The following is a 14,229-nucleotide window of genomic DNA, read 5'->3' as shown; positions in this document are numbered from 1 at the left end:
TATGCTGTGTTAGCAGGAAAACTGCACGGGACTCCCGGCCGCAGAGCTGCAGCACGTGACTAAAATAGCAAAATTGCCAAAAAGTAGGCTGTTGTTTTGGCGTGCGCACGGGTAGAATAAGGCAGGTTGGTTGGTTTTTGGGGTTTAATGTCTCTTCAGCAGATGCTAGCTGCTATTCGAGACCGAGAATAAGGCAGGTAACATGGCAAAATTGTTGTGCACATGCAAGGACAATCCTTCGAGTATGAATTGTGATCACGAACTCGGCTTTATAAGCCGCCGATTTTCTGCGAGCTGCCATCTCCTCACCATGCCTGCCAGACGGAAGCTGACAACATTCAACCGAGGAAGAGCAATTGCCTGGCTCCACGACGGCGTATCCAAGTGCGAAGTGGCCAGGCAACTTGGGGTATCGCATTCAGTTATTGTAAGGCTGAATCAACGGTTCCAGACGACAAACAATTTCGAGGAGAGGCCCAGGTCGGGTCGCCCCAAAAAGACTACTCCTAGGGAAGATCGTTTCATCCAACGGCAGGCGCTACAGCACCGGGCCACCACCTGCAAGGTCATCAGAGGGCAGTTACGGGAGGCCACTAACATCAACGTTAGTGAGAGGACCATCGGCAACCGCCTGCATGACGCCCGGCTGCGGAGTCGTCGTCCTGCTGTGCGTCCCCTGGTGACACAGGCTCATCGCCGGGCTCGTCTGGCCTGGAGTCGCCGCCACTTGAGATGGACGCGCCGGGACTGGGCTCAGGTCCTATTCAGTGACGAGTCCAGGTTCAACCTGTACCATTCTGACGGCCGGCGCAAGGTCTGGAGGCGTGAGGGCGAGCGTTATGAAGACGACACAATGCATGAGAGGGTGGCCTTCGGCGGGGGCTCTGTCATGGTTTGGGGGGGCTTCAGCCTTCATCAACGCACCCCCCTGTACCATGTGGTCGGGAATCTCACTGGTCAACGCAACAGGGACGAAATTCTCGCCCCTTTTGTCTTGCCGACCCTGCAGCAGATTGGCCCAAACGCCGTGTTTCAGGATGACAATGCTACTCCTCACAGGGCCAGGCTTGTCAACGACTACATCCAGCAAACCGGGGTCGTCAGGATGGATTTCCCTGCCTGTCCGCCAGACATGAACCTCATAGAGCATGTATGGGACGAACTGGACAGGCAGGTGAGGGCCAACCACCATCCTCCCAGAAACCTGCAGCAGCTGCTGCAGATGCTCCAACAGGAGTGGCAGGCCATTCCACAGGCCTTTTTCACGAAGCTTATGAACTCTATGCGGTCAAGGTGTGGTGAACTTGAGCGCAAACGTGGCGGACACACCCATTATTGACCTCATGAAAGACTTGTTATGTTTATTTGTGACCCCTCTGCTGTTTGTGGACATGAATAACCGAATCGGCTCGATGAAATAAACCCAAATTTTGCAGTTGCGTTGCACATTGACTGAAGTAAACGTGTTCCAAATTTCCGTACGATATGTTCATTCGTTCTTTTGCTGTGATTGCGTGTGTGAACCGTCCTTAACTTTTTTCCGCTAGTATAGTTAGCGGAGTAAAAAAGAGTCTTTTTTTGTACAAAACTTTTCTTTGTTGTTAAACTTTGAATATAATGAATTGAATAGAAATCATTATCTCTTCATCAAGAGCATTTAACCTTGAAATTCACAAAAAAGTTGCCATCGCGAAGCTGAAAAATTGAAACATGACGCAAATGATGTGCTTTTTACCCAGATGGTTTTTTTGTCGCAGGATTGAATCAATTTGTCTAGTTTCTCTGATGCCGTCAAATTCAACCCGAAATGGATACGCTTACTGTATGTTTCCTTTTTTTGCTATGCACGTGACCCTGCGTCGTGTGGGACATAAAAGAGTAGGACAATTAATTGACACGGGTGTCAAGTTCTAAAGCCAGCGCGCCGGCAAAGGGGAGGTGAAAAAAGTAAAATACACAGCGAGATTCAATCAGCGGATGATTCCCACACACGTGGCGACGACTCTGACTGCAGGCAGTTGCACTGAGCTACAGCCAAACCTGCACTAGCGATCACCTCTCATAACGACAACCTGCCCACAACGCCCACATCAAAGGATCCCCGACGAAGTTTTTGCGGTATAATAAATGTTTACATAGCGGCCACCTGTCTGTAACGACCACTGTCGTCACTGAGCTCCTGGAGAAGTCGTTGTGGACAGGTTGGACTGTAGCGGCAACACATGGTGCGTATTCATCAGAGCGACCCGCCAGATTAGCATCTCCATTACACACAAAGCTCTCGCTCTCCATTTGATCTCCAGACTTACAAATTATCAAACACACGCCACTATACAGGGACTTCTTCAAAAGGCGCCTCTTTTCTTCCACTTCAAAGATATCCATCCGCGCTTACTTCACTTTTTTACGCAGCAGGGTGGGGGGGGGGGGGGGGGTCTGCATGGAAGGTTTGTACCCATTGACCTTTATTTCACTCAGATTTGGCTGTTGCTAATCTACCTTATTCAGATAAGAAAACTCTGGGAAACATAGTTTCAAAGATCTGAACGAATGAAAGGTTATAATCTGCGGACTCCTGTCTAAAGTAGAAGACCGTAAAGGGAGTAAAGAATGTTATGATCGCTATGATGGAAAAAGACAATGTAGATAACATGCAAACTAAAAGTGATTATATAAGAATGAATAAATAATCAAAAGAAATAGGAACGAGAGAGAGAGAGAGAGAGAGAGATAGAGAGAGAGAGAGAGAGAGAGAGAGAGAGAGGAGGGGGGGCAGAGAGAGGGGGGGGGGGACAGAAAGAGGAGGGGGGGGGCAGAGAGAGGGGCAGAGACGGAGAGGAAGAGAGAGGGACAGAGAGAGAGGGAGGGAGACAGAGAGAGAGTAAATAATGGGTTTGAGATAAGCTAAAAGACACGGGACAGTGGTAAATAAAAATTACAGACAAACATCAAACAGTTAAAACACAAAGATGGATAAAAGGCAACACCAAAAAATCGGAAGAGAATAACAGATTATCTTGTCATGACCGGAAGAAAAACGAGAAAAACAAGGCGGTTAGGGCGTTGACGGAAAAAGGTAGAAATTAGAAGGCAAGTTTTATGTTGTTAAACCCTGGAGAAGACATTAGCTTTAAAGATTCTTTCCCGAGTGAAAAAGTTGATGGAGATGACTAAGTAGCACTGCGTGTAGCCTCGTGTTAACTCATAGGAGAGGAATTTCACAGATGATAATAAAAAAAAAATTGGCATCGTTTGAGTTAAATCTGTTTGCAACTCTCTTTCCCACGCTCAGTTTTTAGTTGTCCTATAAAACGATCAGTGATAAGGTTATAGATACCTAACACAAAGCAACAATCAACAAAGCGAACACATTAACAAGACAAAAAGCAAACAATAAACAATAACAAAAGCACAACAAAAACAAACAAACAAACATGAAAGTTAAAAGGTATACAAACACGCATGCAAGTTTCGACAATCGAGATGAACCAACCACACACTTACAGATCAATAAAACAAAAATCAGCAATTACGTCCATACTTTTCTCTTCTTGCTCCACTGTCCGTCGCAGTGTTTAGTACCTGTCATTATAATTTATTGACGAGTCATTATAATTTATTGACGAAAATGGCATAAAACCTCTTACAAGCTAACTTCTGCTGACAAGGTCAGTCTCAAGTACAAATATCTTTTATGTAGTGTGTTGTTCCTTTTTGTTACACTGCTAAAATATGTAGCAGTATAACTGGGAGCTCTTTGTTGACGATTCCGTGCAGACGACGACACCATGACACAAACGTGTTGGCCTCTCAGAAAGGACGTTGAGGTAATCCACAGCAGAGTTTATCCGTGTAGCCTGGGCCTGGGCCTGTTACGGTTTGTTCTTACTAATACAGCTTATTGCACGCAAGAGAAAACGCAAATATATATTGATAATTGTGTAATGAAATTGTGAGTTGCATGATCGAAATAAGCGGACAAGTGAAGTCATCAGACTGAAAAAAGGCGTGTTGTTGATATGAGTAAAAAGATGGGGAAGTGAAGAACCGAACGCCGCACTGTATTTATTAGACGAGAAATAGAGATGATGACTGTGCAACTCCCTGTGGAGCTGTGTTTCCAGTCCTTATAACGTGTATGCAAGATTTATGGCTTTTCTATTTACTTTCAAATACCCCTCGGGGGGTTCTACATTTCTTATTCCAGTGCTATCACCCTTCGCACCCCGATACCTGCGAATAAAAAGAAAAGAAGTGAAAGTGATTAGTCAGGCTTTGAGCACGCCGAGACGTCGCCACGTGCCCTAGTCTGTCTACCTGGATAACCTCCTTCCCCCTTTCCCCCCTCTCCCCCCTCCCTTCTCCTTCTTCTCTCGCGCACACACTTTCCCACCATCATCACCACTGAGTCACACCTTAGAATTCCAGGTAACAAGTTTGCCACTCTTGTGTTACCTGCCCCCCTGATTCTCCTCCCTGGTCTTGAGACGTCTGGTGTCAGTGTCTGGCGCTCAAGTCTACAGTGCCAGGAGACCGGTCTCCATCGCGGCTGGGCCGATGGCGGGCCGACTGTGGGGCGACTGGCGAGTGGCGAGCGGGGCGACGCTATGTTTGAGTCTGGTGTCTGCTCACCCTGATAGGTAAACACATCAAGCGTGTCAGGGAGAACTTACACTGTAGATCGTAGACTTGATGGGGTCTTCGTGGTCATTTACTCCCCGTGAGGAATTGGTCGAGGACCGTGGTGATGACAGAAGAGGCCTGCAGTAAACACGAGTCAATACTAAAACTTACTTTGTATATTTGTGAAGAATTAGCGACTTTCTCGTTTATGCTGAAGGAATGGGGTGGGGGTGGGACGGTGGTGGTGAATTTACAAGCGCGTGTTTATGAGAGAGGACTCTTTGGTCAATGCCAGTATGATGACATTGGCAGGACGTAAGTTTCCATCTTGTCAGGGTTGATGCAGCGTACGCGGGTAAATCAGGGACTTTAGGAGTACAGATACAACTTCTGCTTAATGCAACTCACAAATCACTGTCTGCATGCAATCTTTATTCTAAAATAATTCGCAAACAGTGATGCACTAAAAAAACCTAAATGTAGGGAAAGTGTAGGATGCGGTGCTCATTCTTTTTGTTTTATGAGTCATATAGCTACTGAACAAAAGTTATGTTGTCTATAAAACATACCGTGGTCATTAATATATCCGTGTACGGCAAAACGCCTGGGAAATGCTTGCAGATTGAGTAAGAATGGAATGGGGGGTGGGGGGTGAAGGAGGTCCCGTAGGTCACTGATGAGTCACTGGTTGTTATCTCCTTGGTTTACGCTCAGAGCGTGTGGTAATCATCCGAATTATTCCGCTCTGTGCACAAACACTGCCACGTTTTTATGTACGTGTGTATCCTTCTGCCCATGCGGAACATTATCAATGTCGACCACTTAGAGACACCGGAAGGAAGTAATTATCACAGAACAGACTTGTGGAATCGTGGCGACTGAATCTTTGTTTCTTTGTCTTTCTTTCTTTTTCTTTTTGTCTTTCCTTGTTGGCTCACGTAAGTGTAGCCTATGCGATCGTAACTTTGTCTGTCTGTGCGTGCGTTTGTGCGTGTGTGCGTGTGTGCGTGTGTGTGTATGTCTGTGGTAGAAACTTTAACATTTCCGAGTCTATGTGTGAGTGGTTATCCAAGACTATGGATAAAGCTCGCATAAGATTACGTCACGGTCAAAAATGTTTGACGTCAATTAATGCATCATGACGGCATGCCTCCCTGTAGTCTTTCTCTCTCGCGTGGTGTGTGTGGTCTCGGTCATTGTTATTTTGATCGGGCCGAGACTATTTGGCAGTCGTGTCCCTGTAAGTAGGCAACTAGGCTACATGCAGACCGACAGATCTAGATCTAGTGTCTCTCTTTCTTGCACAGTGTCACCTAAGCTTACTGTGTGTGTGTGTGTGTGTGTGTATGTGTGACGGAGTAATTGAGTTTGTGTTACTGTTTGTCTATTTCTTACGTGAGCCTTGAAGGCTTCGCCTCTTGTTTTTCTCTCTCTTTGTTATTTTTCTCTTCTTGTTGTATTACTGGCGACTGAATCTTGTCTGTTTGTTTTCTCTGCCTTTGTCATTATTTCTGTTTGTGGTATTACTTGCTTCCCCACGCAAAAGGCTTAGTGTTTCGGATCGCCCCAGAAGTTACATATATTTCGGCTTTTGCGTTGTGGTAACAGTGTCACACAGTAAGAAAAATTGAATTAATTACTACACCTATAATTACTACACCTAAGCAGTCAGTGTTGTTCCCGTGCTCAGGGGACATAAGGTCAGTTGGACCTGGACTGTAAATATGTAGAGGTCCAAATGTATACAACAACAACAAAAGCGGCGGCTTGGTCAGAAGACCTGTCAAACGGCTAGGTGTCAGTTAACAAACAAAAAAGTACTCGTCAGTGACCGCAGACCACCTTGGAACAACACTGTTTAAGTTATTGGAGTGACGGGCGCTGTGGCGGGGTGGTAAGACGTCGGCCTCGTAATCGGAAGGTCGAGGGTTCGAATCCCGGCCGCGGCTGCCTGGTGGGTTAAGAGTGGAGATTTTTCCGATCTCCCAGGTCAACTTGTGTGCAGACCTGCTAGTGACTTATCCCCCTTCGTGTGTACACGCAACCACAAGACCAAGTGCGCACGGAAAAGATCCTGTCATCCATGTCAGAGTTCGGTGGGTTATGGAAACACGAAAATACCCAGCATGCTTCCTCCGAAAGCGGCGTGTGGCTGCCTAAATGGCGGGGTAAAAACGGTCATACACGTAAAATTCCACTCGTGTAAAAACACGAGTGTACATGGGAGTTTCAGCCCACGAACGCAGAAGAAGAAGAAGAAGAAGTTATTGGAGTCTAATTTTCCCTGTGAGTTCTATCAAATCTGAAGGAATATTGGCTGTCGAAGCTGGTGAACAGCATCCAGAAACACAGCATTGATTTACAATGTGTCTGCTGGTCTGTTCTGTCCACACATGAAGTCACTGAGCCTTTTTGTTGGTATCGTGTGTGTTTTTAATTTGTTTTCTTTTTTTTATAACACTTTGAGTGTCTAGCTGCAGAAATGTGATGAACAATTCATTAACAAGTTTTTCTCTGCGTGCATGTAATGATGCTGCTGTGCACCCCCCGCGGGTTAGGGGGAAGAATTCACTCGATGCTCCCCAGCATGTCGTAAGAGGCGACCAACGGATTCTGTTTCTCCTTTTACCCTTGTTAAGTGTTTCTTGTATAGAATATAGTCAATTTTTGTAAAGATTTTAGTCAAGCAGTATGTAAGAAATGTTAGTCCTTTGTACTGGAAACTTGCATTCTCCCAGTAAGGCGATATATTGTACTACGTTGCAAGCCCCTGGAGCAAATTTTTGATTAGTGCTTTTGTGAACAAGAAACAATTGACAAGTGGCTCTATCCCATCTCCCCCCTTTCCCCGTCGCGATATAACCTTCGTGGTTGAAAACGACGTTAAACACCAAATAAAGAAAGAAAAGCTGCTGTGCCATTTAACGTTTTGCTATGCAACTTTTATTGTTTGAATACGAGTGATAAACAAATGGACTCAGAGCAAAGTCAAAGCACATACACACGTAACCCCTCGACACTCCTGTGCTCGTGAATTACGATCTGTATAGATTTAATATTACTTCATCTCGTTGGTCTAGGCCCGTGGGGAGTTTTGTTTGCTGGCATTGTGCGAGAAACATTGCTGGTGTCCACTTTGAAGTTGGTGGCTGCGTGTGATTCTCTCCCCTTTGTTATCCCCTGGGAAATGACCCGTGCTCTTCCCCTAAAATGTCACTGTTAAAGGGGCCGTCACATGGAGCAAATGCTGCTCTAACAAATTGGGTATGTGAGGTGTACATGGCATGGGGAGATAATTATGTGCTCTGGGTTTTGTTTGAACAGACGTTGTCGTTGGACATGGTAATTAGTTTTTGGTTTCATTCATCAACTTTTAGTTCGAATCTTCTTTGATTTTGCTGGTAAGTGGCCGATGAAGGAACTTGTATAGCCGGTGTAACACGAAATTTTTACTCCACGAAAAATTTACTCCGAAGTAAATATTTCGTACGAAATTCTTACTCCGAGTACACTTTTCGTACGAGAAAAGAACTCCCCAAGGCACGAAAAAATTACTCCCTCCACGAAATTTTTACTCCCCATTTTTTTTACTTCCAGTAAAAATCTCGTACGCAAAAATGGGATGCGGGCGAAGGGATAATGCCAATAAGTGATCTCGCGCACACGAATGTCGCGCTATACCCTCCTTCCACCCCTTCCACCACCAAGACTAACAGGGGACAAGGGAGTAAACATTTCGTACACCTGGCATGGGAAGTTAAATTGCTCGTGTTGGGGTGAAGTAATTTATTCGTTATTTATTCGTCAGGGGAGTAACATTTTTGTACGAAATGTTTACTCGGAACTCAACTGTCTTGGGGAGTAATTTTCTCGTGCAATGGGGGAGTGCTTTTTTCGTAAAGGGAGTAACTTTTTCGTACGAAATGTTTACTCCGGAGTAAAAATCTCGTGGGAGTAATTTTCTCGTGTTACACCGGAGTTGATTTCTAGGTGGTGTTCAACCATATGGCCTGTGGCAGCAGATAGTTAGGTGTGTGTGTGTGTGTGTGTGTGTGTGTTTGTGTGTGTGTGTGTGTGTGTGTGTGTGTGTGTGTGTGTGTGTGTGTGTGTGTGTGTCTGTGTGTGTGTGTGTGTGTGTGTGTGTGTGTGTGTGTGTGTGTTTGACGAGACGAGAGTATAAAAACGGTTTTCCGCAGAAATGATGATGTGTTTGCATATATTCATCATATCATGTGTGTGTGTGTTTGTTTGACGAGACGAGAGTATACAACCGGTTTTCCGCAGAAATGATGATGTGTTTGCATATATTCATCATACCATGTGTGTGTGTGTGTGTGTGTGTGTGTGTGTGTGTGTGTGTGTGTGTGTGTGTCTGTGTGTGTGTGTGTTTGTGTGTGTGTCTGTGTGTGTTTGATGAGACGAGAGTATAAAACCGGTTTTCCGCAGAAATGATGTGTTTGCAGATATTGATGATATTATGTCTGCACACCAGTCAACCAACCGCACCATCAACTCGGACCACCACTCGGACCACCACTCGGACCACCACTCGGACCACCACTCGGACCACCACTCGGACCACCACTCGGACCACCACTCGGACCACCACTCGGACCATCACTCGGACCACCACTCAGCCACAAGTATGTAAACACAAACTAGCCGCTTACTTGTAATGATCAATGATAAGTCTTTATTTTCCAAACAAAATGTCCATTACAAGATGATCCATACAATACAAACCATGTCACAGCACAATCTCCTGTATTCATTTTGGCAACAAAACAAAATCAAAAATTCAAATCTGCAGCCCTGTTGAAGACGCAGGATAAAAACAGTCCAAGTCCAACTTTCCAGTTTGAAAAAGGATGGTGTGGGGAATACAATTCCTTCGTCTGCCGTCAAATTCTGTATAATATACCGGTAAATTTGTGTCTATAGTAATAAACTGACAGTGTGTGTGTGTGTGTGTGTGTGTGTGTGTGTGTGTGTGTGTGTGTGTGTGTGTGTGTGTGTGTGTGTTTGTGTGTGTGTGAAAGTAGTAACGAGTGTATCAAAAATTAGACCGGTAATGCGAAAGTAAGTACGTTATACGAATAAATCAGTAGTTATAGTGTTTGTGTGGGTGTCCATGGCCGTTTCTTTGGAAATCAAACTTACTGTCAAACTAAACTGATTTAGCTTCGCGCAAATACACTCGTCAGTTGTTGCTTTTCAAAACCATGTGCAATTTGCGTAGTGTCTTCCACTTCATACCAATGATGTCCAATGTGAAACAAAGTCAATGCATTTAGTTTGTGATTCGATACTGGCCTCTTTAAAATACAAGTACCTGGCCAGCAGTTCATTTGTATAATCCTGCTACTGAGATCAGAAATGATTGTTAAAATGTCTACGATGCTTGAAATGTTTCTAGTCAAGACGGGGGGATGCAAGGAGGTAAACACCCTTTGTATACATTTTACGAGTTCTATAGACACGCTTCCGTCTGGTAATTGATTATGAAGATGAAAATGCAAGCAAAGTCGGCATAGCAGAGTGAGGTATTATTGGTTCTACATGGCTAAGGCAACAGTAACACCCCCAACACGTTGACTTCTTTCACTTCACGCAAGGGCGATAACCACTGCTTTCTGTTGGCTGGGAACGACTGCGTGGTTCCTCATTGAATCCAGTAATCAATCAGTCTCCTAGTACCGCTGTTGCACCAATTGCCGAAAACCAACAATTATTCCCCTTGTAATTTGTTGTAACGGTCGTCTTTCTTTCTGCCTGTCTCAGAACTTTTGACAAATTGAACAGTGCCTGATCTTTCTATAGATTTTGTATATCAACTTGTTCGATTATCGCTTTCCAAATGTCAGAGAATACTAAAATATTCAATGATACACTGTGGAGGTGTGAGTTTCAGCAGTAAGATCTCTTCATCTTTGCCGGGCATTGTTGCAGACAAGTCTTTCCGTGACATGTTCTTCAGTTTCGATCCCTCGCAGATCGTAAAAGCGTACAGGAGTTGAGACAGAAAATGGAGCCACAGCAAAATACCGTACTTGTACTTTTATGATTTGTCCGATTTTGCCCAGAAGCCTTGGAACAGTTGACGTTTTTGAGATTAGCTTTGTGCATGGGCTCACAACAATGGCTTCATTCTCAAATTACAGACTCTCGGCATTTACTCTTATGTTTGTCACAGTTACGCCAACGTTATTATACGCTAAAACATGACTATGCTCAACATGACTATGCTCAACATGACTATGCTCAACATGACTATGCTCAACATGACTATGTTCGGAAATCTCAAAGAATGTGTATCTGTATACTTTCGCCTGTTGCACCAGACATAGCGGTGTCTTGACGTGTCGTCACAACTCAACGGTTTGGCTGAAGGAAGTCAACGATGTTAGCTGGTAACTGATGCCTTACGCACAATATTTACACTTACCGCAGGAAAGTAATCACACATGCATACAGTTGTGGGAGAAAATTGACGATTCTAGTAAAAGAATTCAGAAATAAAATGGATTTTAACAAGAAGAGCAAACGCTCGATCGAGTCACTTTCGCAGTTCTGAATATTATATGAGGCATCAGATGGACAGGAAGAAATTGCTATTCACAACACAATGAGTCACGTTCACATAAAATTTGAGCCCGGTCACTTTTATAGTTTCCGAGAAAAGCCCAACGTTAAGTTGTGTGTTGCCGAACAGAAAAGGCTAGTTATCTCCCTTGTTTTTCTGATAACGTTCGTAAAAGGCTACAGATGTAAATACTTTGATGTAAAGAATAATCCTACAAAGTTTCAATCACATCCGATGAACTTTGTCAAAGATATAAAATGTCTAATTTTTCCTTTGACGCTGACCTGTGACCTTGAAAAAGGTCAAAGGTCAACGAAACCATCGTTAAAGTGTAGAGGTCATTGGAGGTCACGACTAAACAAAATATGAGCCCGATCGCTTTGATAGTTTCCGAGAAAAGTCCAACGTTAAGGTGGTGTCTACGGACGGCCGGCCGGACGGCCGGCCGGACAGACTAACACTGACCGATTACATAGAGTCACTTTTTCTCAAGTGACTCAAAAACAGTTGATGAAAGGTGAAAACAACATCACCTTCACGTGAGGCAACACGATAGAAGGGTAACCGTTAACACAGAATAAGGTTCAAAAACTGTGACGTCACGCTCTGTGGCGTTATAAGACAGGAGCATTAAATGCCGAGAGAAACAAAATCACACAATATAACTATATTCACTTTCTAATTTAGAAGGATATTCAAATTATGCCCACAACCTTTTAGTAACAATAAACAAAGATATCCTCCTCAATATTAGAACACGAGGTTTAACAAAGATTTGTAAAAACGTATAGCACACGTTAGGCTTAACATCCAGAGGAGACAGAGTTGACGAGAGGGACACACGAAGCATACTACTAACGTTTCAATTTAAGTTTGCTTACCGATGACTCGGAACTCATTTTAATTATGATGTCAAAATTCTGTGGAGATAAGAAATAATGAACATCTGGAGAGTTCTATACACATATACTTGACTGTTTTCACTCAAATTAATGACTTAACACACATAATAATATAAATTCACTCTGATTTCATAATTATGTAGCACTTGCTGTTGAACTATAATGAAAATGATTTTCACGCAGTGAACTGCAGAGCGTTGCTAGAATTGGTAGCAGAAATGTAGGCAACACATTTGCCCGAGAATGAGAGGAATTGTGTGTGCGGCGTAGAACAGATGGTTGTGTTGCAGAGTAAGATGTTGTTGGTGTCATTGAGCTTGATTCAGTCCTGCACCCAACCTGCCCGCAGGATAAAGGTGGAGGGAGGATAAATGGTAGACAATATTCTGATAGCGTCACTTACAAGTGCATGCGTATAATAAAAGTCTATAATACAGGCCTCGCAAAATAGTCTGACAGAATCACTTCCAAGTGTAATGAGCATGATCAAAGTCTTATACGGGCCTCGCGAAATACTCGGGCAGAATCACACACAAGTGTATGAGCATGACGAAAGTTTAGAAAGGCTACAGATTCTGATACTAATGTTAAGAAATCACCTCACCCAACTCCTAGACCTCTCGTCGCGATATAACCTTCGTGGTTGAAAACGACGTTAAACACCAAATAAAGAAAGAAAGAAAGAACTCCTAGGCCTGCATGGTAGGCCCGATACAATGCTGAAATTTGAGTAATCGAATTCAGTTTTACGCGCTCAAAGAAGCTTCAACAAGTAAGCATGCACAAGCAATGTTGACAGTAATAAAACTTCCCAAGTCCCACTGATATAATCATTGGCCATTTTGCCGGACCCTGTCCACCAATAAGAAGCCCTTATCATTTACAACCATTCCCCCCTTATTTGATGTTGACAAAAAAGTAAGCCCTCTTTAGTTCTTCATAATTATGATGTACAAGCTATTATGTTTCAATTTCGGATTAGCTTCTTGGGTATGGGTTTCCTACTGAGTCTGTGAGACTGAATTAGGTGGGGCAAGACAAAAATGACACAGTGTGAGTGTGTGAGTGTGGTCGTAGATATGTGCAGTGCATACCTTCTAAAAGGTCATTTTAAATGCTGAACTCGAACAATGGACAATGTAAGCACCTTTTTGAGTATCACAAAGAATTAAAAAAAAATCCAACACATTTCAGATGGTACCACATTTCAGTCTTATAAACTGCAACTGCAAAATCCTCTAACATTACCCTTTTGCGGGGTTTTCCCTCCGATTTGGACCTATACACAAGGGTAATATTTCTTTGAAACCAAAAAGTTAATTTCAACAGCCCAGTTAATATTTTAATCTCAACACGAGAGTATGGTTACTTAAGTTCGAACAGTCCATAATAATTGTAAAACCAGGTAAATGGCGAGTTTAATAAAAACCGACCGTCCACGTGAATGACATCTTCTGCTGTTGACAGCATTCTCAAATACACTGCATCTAACACAAATCCAAGGACATAATTATACAGGGGGTGTTGTCAAGATAGGAATGAAGGGGAGGGAAGCGGACAGGGAGGGTATGACGAGTTGAAGTGACAGCAGAGGTAGAGAGATCAAAAGGCAAACAAGTCTGGAACAAAGAGGGGGGGGAGAGCGTGCATAAGGGGGTGGGGCGGAGAGAGAGATTTAGAGAGACAGGGTTTAATATACAAGGAATCACAAAGGCTGGAATCACACCAAAACAGGAGCAGAGGTAGAAAAGGGAAATGACTCGGGGTACAACTGACAGACTAGACAGAATGAATCACGCGGAAGGATAATCGATCATCAACCCATTTTCCCCCCTGCCGCCCGCCCACCCACCAATATAATAGGTAGGTAGGGCAAGCACAAATAGTAGCTGACCGGCCAATTTCCTCAAACAATGAACCACTCTGTTCATTCTCAAATACTATAAATGTGGGGGAATTTTGGCTGGCGGATGAATCGACCTAAAAAAAAGAAGCACCCAGTCTGCATTGACGACCGAACAAAATGGCGGAGTACTTCGCGAGTTTTACGATTCAAAAGAAAAGTATTGCGCACAGTAACATTCGACCACAACCTGCTGTTACTTTTTCCTGCTTCAACCT

Source organism: Littorina saxatilis, linkage group LG17, assembly GCF_037325665.1.
Source record: "Littorina saxatilis isolate snail1 linkage group LG17, US_GU_Lsax_2.0, whole genome shotgun sequence".
In the NCBI taxonomy this organism is placed as follows: domain Eukaryota; kingdom Metazoa; phylum Mollusca; class Gastropoda; order Littorinimorpha; family Littorinidae; genus Littorina; species Littorina saxatilis.
This window is presented reverse-complemented; position numbering follows the sequence as displayed.